The 6,441-nt window shown below is 38.6% G+C and overlaps 1 non-coding gene across 1 annotated transcript; it reads left to right on the plus strand.

Moving 5' to 3' along the window:
* Positions 1-319: 319 nt before the first annotated feature.
* On the plus strand, positions 320-426 carry LOC118483529. The gene has a single exon (XR_004870819.1). It is a non-coding gene; the product is annotated as a small nucleolar RNA R71 (small nucleolar RNA).
* The last annotated feature ends 6,015 nt before the right edge of the window (positions 427-6,441 follow it).

The raw sequence follows: 6,441 nt of genomic DNA on the forward strand, positions 1-6,441 counted from the left end.
TTCATGTGGCCCACCACACCCTTCACAAGCCATAACCGAGACCGTTTTTGTCATTTCCAATTTTTTTATTTTTGAAGAAAGGGTCTCGATTTGGGCTTGTAAAGAAGTGTTTTCATCAACCTTATGGGCGCCCGGGGCAATAGATTTATTGCCTCGGGGAGTGTGCCACTGGAAATTGGTTTGAGCAATTTCCTCAATTTGGTTATATATTTCATGCGGGCGGCGATTACCTAAAAGTCCCCCGGAGCTAGTGTCAAGTGTCTGCCTTGTGTGTGGCAGCAACCCATTATAGAAAGTGGATACTTGTTGTCATATCGCAAGGCCGTGATGTGGACACTTTCGCAATAGCTCCTTGAACCTTTCCCAAGTTTCATATAAGGATTCCCCGTCCTCTTGTGAATACGTATTAATTTCAGTCATTAATTTAGCCGTTTTAGCGGGAGGGAAATACTTATATAGAAATTTTTGGGCTAGTTCATCCCAGGTGTTTACCGATCCAGCTGGGAGGGCGTTAAGCCAAGCTTTTGCTCGGTCTTTTAGTGAGAAAGGAAACATTCGAAGGCGGATGGCGTCATTTGATGCTCCATTGATCCGAAAGGTATCACATATTTCTAGGAAATTAGTAATATGTAGATGGGGATCCTCGTCCGCAAGCCCATGGAAGGTTGCGGAGTTTTGGAGCATTTGTATCAAATGCGGCCGAAGTTCGAAGTTATTGGCTTCAACATTCGGTGCATTGATAGCGGCGCCGAGGTTACCTACGGTGGGTCGTAGATAATCCATGAGAGTACGTTGATCCGCCATTGGAGGTGGATTTCCCGAAACCTTCTCTTGGTTTTTGTCTTTTAGTCTTTTTCTGAGAAAGCGTTGGGGTTCTTCTAGAGGTTCTTTTATGTCCTTATTAGAACCGGAGCTCATACACTACGTAGGGGTGGCGTCTGGTTCCAAGTCCTGCAATAAAAACAAAAAAGAATGCTGGTCAGAAGGTTCACCACGGCCCCGTGCTCAGTGAACACGGCCGGTGGTCGGAGTTACAGTGATTGTTTTCCAGATCCCAGTTACTGGAGAGTTGGACACGGCCCCGTGTTGCACCGACACGGCCCCGTGGTCAGCCTTCTGTAACTTGGAAAACTAAAAACTGCCAGTAACAACGCTGGGCACGGCCCGTGTCCGACCAGGCACGGCCCGTGCTGAGCTCTGCAGAAGCTGAAAAACTAAGAAAATCCTAAAAAATTAAAAAGAAAAATAAAAATATGATTAGGCCGTTGATTCCTAACTTTCTTAAAATCCTTGTGTCCCCGGCAACGGCGACAAAAACTTGATGCGTGCTAGTGTGTATATATTTTAGATGTATATTTTAAGCCCTTTTTACACTTTTAGTCAAGTTTTAAATTTATAAAACACGATATTTACTAACACTAAACACACATATGGGCAAGTGCACCCATCGTGGACGTAGTATAGTGTTGGTAAGATACCGAGGTCGTCCAAGGACACAAGAGCTTTTAGTACCGGTTTATCCTCAACGTCTAATCAAATCAAAAAGTTAGAAAAGATTTTTAAACTAAGAAAATGAAAACTAACTAAATGCTGAAAAATAAAATAAAATAAAAATAAAAACAGATAGACAAGATGAATCACTTGGATCCGACTCGTGTATTAGTATAACCTTTGATTATTTTCGCACTTTTGCACTTGTTTAAGAGATTATCTTAGTTATTGTAGTAGGCCCCTCTTTTGAAGGCGACGTTACCCTCAACCCAGTAGTTTGAGTCAGCAAGGATACAATCCTAAAGGGTCGGATTATTTAAAGATAATGAATTAAGTTATTAATGCAAATTATGGTAGGCCCCTCTTTTGGAGGTGACGTTACCCTCGACTAAGTAGTCTGAGTCAGCAGGGATACAGTCCTAAATAGCCGGGTTATAGTATTAATAGTAGTTAACTTATGAGGGGGTCAAAGAGTTTGGATGCCCGCCATCCAATACCTATGGGCATTGAAGGAGATCCTACTAAATTTGACCCAAGTCCCTTGCAGGACCTCTAAACGCTGAACAAGGGCAAGACCTTTACCAAACTGTTCCCTTAACCCCCGACCAGGTAGCCAACATACCTCCATATAGACCGTGGAGATATGAATGGTGAAAATCTTTTATTTTATATAGACAGTAAAATAATGCCAAGACACCACGGACAAACGATAAGGAAAGATCACCTTCAACATAAGTAACTAGTTATTAAAGTCATTAATACAAAACCAAATAAAAAGTGCAAAAGATTGAAAATAAAAAGTATTATACTAAACACTTGTCTTCACCAAGTGATGTAAGAGACTTAGGCAAACATGGCCTTGATTGTCAAGAACTCTTACGATCAGTCTTGGATCTCGAGACGACTCACACACTCTATGATGGACAATGGATGATGGTGGTGGATGATGGTGTTATGGTGGTGGTGGGTGGTGGATGAAGTGTGAGAGAGGTGGTGTGCCAAGGGATGAGTTGCAATGAAACCAAGCACTCCTATTTATAGGCTGAACAGAAGGATGGGCACGGCCCCGTGTCCGCTGGACACGGCCCCGTGCCTGTCTGACACTCTCTCTCTTCATTAATTGTAATTCGCAATTACAATTAATGCGCCTGCTGTACTTTCGCCACGCCCTCGTGTTCACTGGGCACGGCCCCGTGGTGGGCAATAGAAGCTTCTATAGGTTTGTCTTTTCTGCTGCTTCTTGGGCACGACCCCGTGCTGGCTGAGCACGGGGCGTGTTCAGTCTTCTGCCTTCTCTATTTTGCTTGGGAGGATGCTGTTGAGGGGTCGGGCAATCCACTTATGTTCCTTTTCTTGTATTTATGTTAGATTTAGCTGTCTTTTTGCTTCTTTTGTGAATTTGAGCTCATTTAATCCTGAAAATACAAAAGGAAGACAAAAACACTCTTTTTCCAACATTAGTACTTAAAAATGGTTAGTTTTATGCCTCATTTGATGTAATTTACATGTTGCATTTTACACACATCAATGGATTATAAGTATGTCTAGGGAGTTAACCATTTCATTCACTAAACCACTTAACAAATTTCACCTCTCTCTCCCTCCTTGCTCCTTTCGGCCGAGATCCAAGGCACCACCACCATCATTTTTCGATTTCATTCAAGCCATTCCAAGCACATACAAGGGTTAAGGATCGCGCATAAGGAAGCCCGGTGCACTCGGATTGCGAAGGACCTCACTACATTGCCTTTATCCACTCGTTTTTCGACTAGTAGTAAGTGACTCTAAACGCCTTCTTGATCTATTCTAAAGTGGTTAAAATGAACTTTGTCGGTTAAAAATCATGAACATACAAGATTACATACTAAAAGTTTACTAAAATGATAAACATGTTGGATAAAAGCAATAGAGTTGTGTAAAACTTGTAAGACTTGTTTTATTGTGATTATTTAGTGTTGATCTATGCTAGTAGTAGCTCGGATCGTCATCTAACCCGGCTAAGTCATGTCCATGAAACATGACCTAGAATATGTTAAAGTATGAAAGAGGTTAAATGATGAACACTACTACATATCAAGCATGAACTTGTGTAAAGACATTCTTTCTTATGAAATAGACTTGTAAACTAGTAGATCTACGGATCTACAAGTGGTATTTTCAAAGGACCAAGCGTCAAAAGAAATCATATTTTCTAAACCGGGTTTTACATGAACAAGAGTGATTTTTGTAAACACACAGGTGTGTAGACACTTGTGTAACACAAAGTTTTGACAAAAGAACTATTTTTGTAGTATTTGACAAGAAGTTGTAAAGATGTAACTTCTTTAAAAACGAGACTCTTAAGAAACCGAGTTGATTTATCCAAAGTTTCACTAAAAGTAATGGGAAGTTACTGCATATTTTGAGATAAACCACAAGTTCATGTATTTTTGCGATTTATATCTATTTTGACTAGTTTGATGGTTTGAATATTGTTTATTGTTGATTGAGAACATGGTTGATGTGAATTATAAAAGAAAATGATACGCTTAAAAGCGTGGCCACCTCAAGTTACAGGGGAAACTCCGGCGAAATTTTTCCAAAAATCTAACACTTGTAAATATTTTTATCACAAGTGTTATGACTATATTTTTAACTTGTTTTCCCGAATAACTTTCGCCACGATTTTTATTACAAAACTTTTTAAGTGTCGGAGGTGGGATTTTCACAAAATAAAACTTGCTAAAATATATATTTAGAATATATATTTTCATAACAACACTTGCGTAAATTTTTGTGATTATTTTGCAAACTATCTAAATATTATTTTTAGAGTAAAAATAATATTACCGGATGTTAACAACTCCAAAATAATACGAACGCCTTCACAATAAATATTAAGCTACAACAGTATTATTAATACCACCCGATCTTTAAACATAACTCACGCATTTTTAGAAAATACTCATAAGTGTATATTATGACGAGTATTATTTTGGGAAAAATTATATGGATTAAATATAATATTTTTGGGAAAAATATTTATATTTTGGAAGTAAAGTATATTTGATAAATGAAATAAAATATATTTTATTAAGTGGGACTTAATAATATATTTCGAAGATACAGAAATGCACATGTATAAAAACCCCCATCCTTGGGAAGGAATATATTTACCAAATAATTACTAAGTGTACATACGAAATAGTTGCCTAACTATTTCCCAAAGACATTAAACCTTAAGCTAAGGCATGGCCGTCCGTCTAATAGAACTTAGTACGTGTAGGTCGTCGCACAGCAGATTGACCAGGAGATTTCTTGTTAGAGACGCACCACGGTGAGTTCATGTCCCCCTTTTTTCTTAACTGTTTTCAGTTTTCTAAACTGCGGGGGTGAAATACATGTTACTATGATTACAAATATTTTTTTTACATGGTATGGTTAGCCTAAGGAGGGTTATTACTTAGATCATGTGAGTGGGTAGGCGCAACTTGAGGCCATTAATCCTCATAGTAGGACCGAGGGACAGTAGCGGTAGATCTATCTGGGTGTAGCGAGGCCAGCCCCAGGCCCAGCGTAACGGACCTCGGGGTGACTTTGTACCCAACGCAAAATATGCTAGGTTTGAGTCTTCCTACAACACTTCACACATATCAATGGCCTTGCAAACCATTGGTGATCTCTTTTTTCTTATTTACTACATACCAGGATTTTATACTTACAAAGGTTTTACTTACTCACTACACATGAACTTGCTCAACAATTTTTGTTGATTTTTCCAACTTACATGTATTTCAGGTAATTAAGGATCTGGCATGGTATGCTACGTTTTTCACGCTGCATAAGAGAAATAAGGTCATCCAAGTTTAGGGGTCGTGGCTCTTGCCTGGACGAGCCACAGTTCTTAAACTACGTCTGCTTTATGCTTGTGGTTATAAATTCTGAACAATGTTTTTATGTTATTAGGTTGTAATTTCCGTTGCATGTGTCAACGCCTTAAGACAATGTTATGATACTTTTGTTTTAAAACTTAAATCAATGGATGATCTGCATGGTTTTATTTTCATATAGCTTTGTTATGATTAAGCTATGGTATTAAGAAGTCACACCAAATTAACCACGCTTCTGCAAAGCCAGGGTGTGACAATGTGTGTGGATAAAAGGATTGGAAACAACTATTATATTCAGTCCTGTGAAACAACAATAGGATGCATTTAGTCGAGCAGGAACAACTTGGTGTTCAACGGAAGAAGAACTCGCCGGTAAGTGTGGTGAAATAAATAAAGGTGTGGGTAAAGCACTAGTCCAAAGTGGCGACTTTAACGTGGGAACATTGGTCTACCTTAGTTAGGCGTGTAACATTTTTGTTTTAGGTGTATATAATTGGATGTGGTTAACATTTTTTTGTTGACCCGTTCTTAATAAATTTACTTGGCTGTTCAAAATATATACATATAGATATCAACAGTTTTTTCCTCTTTATTTGCAATCTTTATCAAAATTTTATTCAGAATATGAACGCTTCTATATACACTTGAAGTTAAGATGTGTTCATTTGACTTCAGTTATTCGTCTCCATTTTAGGCATGCTTTATAACAATAATCTTGAAGGAAACATGCCCGAAAATTGAGAACCTCAATTTCCTCTACAAGTTGCCATTCGTACCAAATTTTACATGAGGTTTTAGAATAAGATTTTTTTTTTTGGTCAGCGCATAGTTGAGGCTCTCACCTATGAAGTAGCTGGTCTTCTACATGGTCAGAGAAGAGGTTAAGAAAACTATCTGCTTGTGGGCCTTTTGAGGATTCAACGGTCTGAAAAAACGCGCAGCTACCCACTGATCTTCAAATCTTTTGAGTGGAACTCCGGAGGAAACAAACACTTTATCGCAAGCGTCTTCAGCAGCAAAAAGAGGTATGCATAACCAATTTTGGCATCTTGCTATTAAGTTTGGAATACCAACTGTCTAA

The sequence above is a fragment of the Helianthus annuus genome, chromosome 10, assembly GCF_002127325.2.
Source record: "Helianthus annuus cultivar XRQ/B chromosome 10, HanXRQr2.0-SUNRISE, whole genome shotgun sequence".
Classification (NCBI taxonomy): Eukaryota; Viridiplantae; Streptophyta; class Magnoliopsida; order Asterales; family Asteraceae; genus Helianthus; species Helianthus annuus.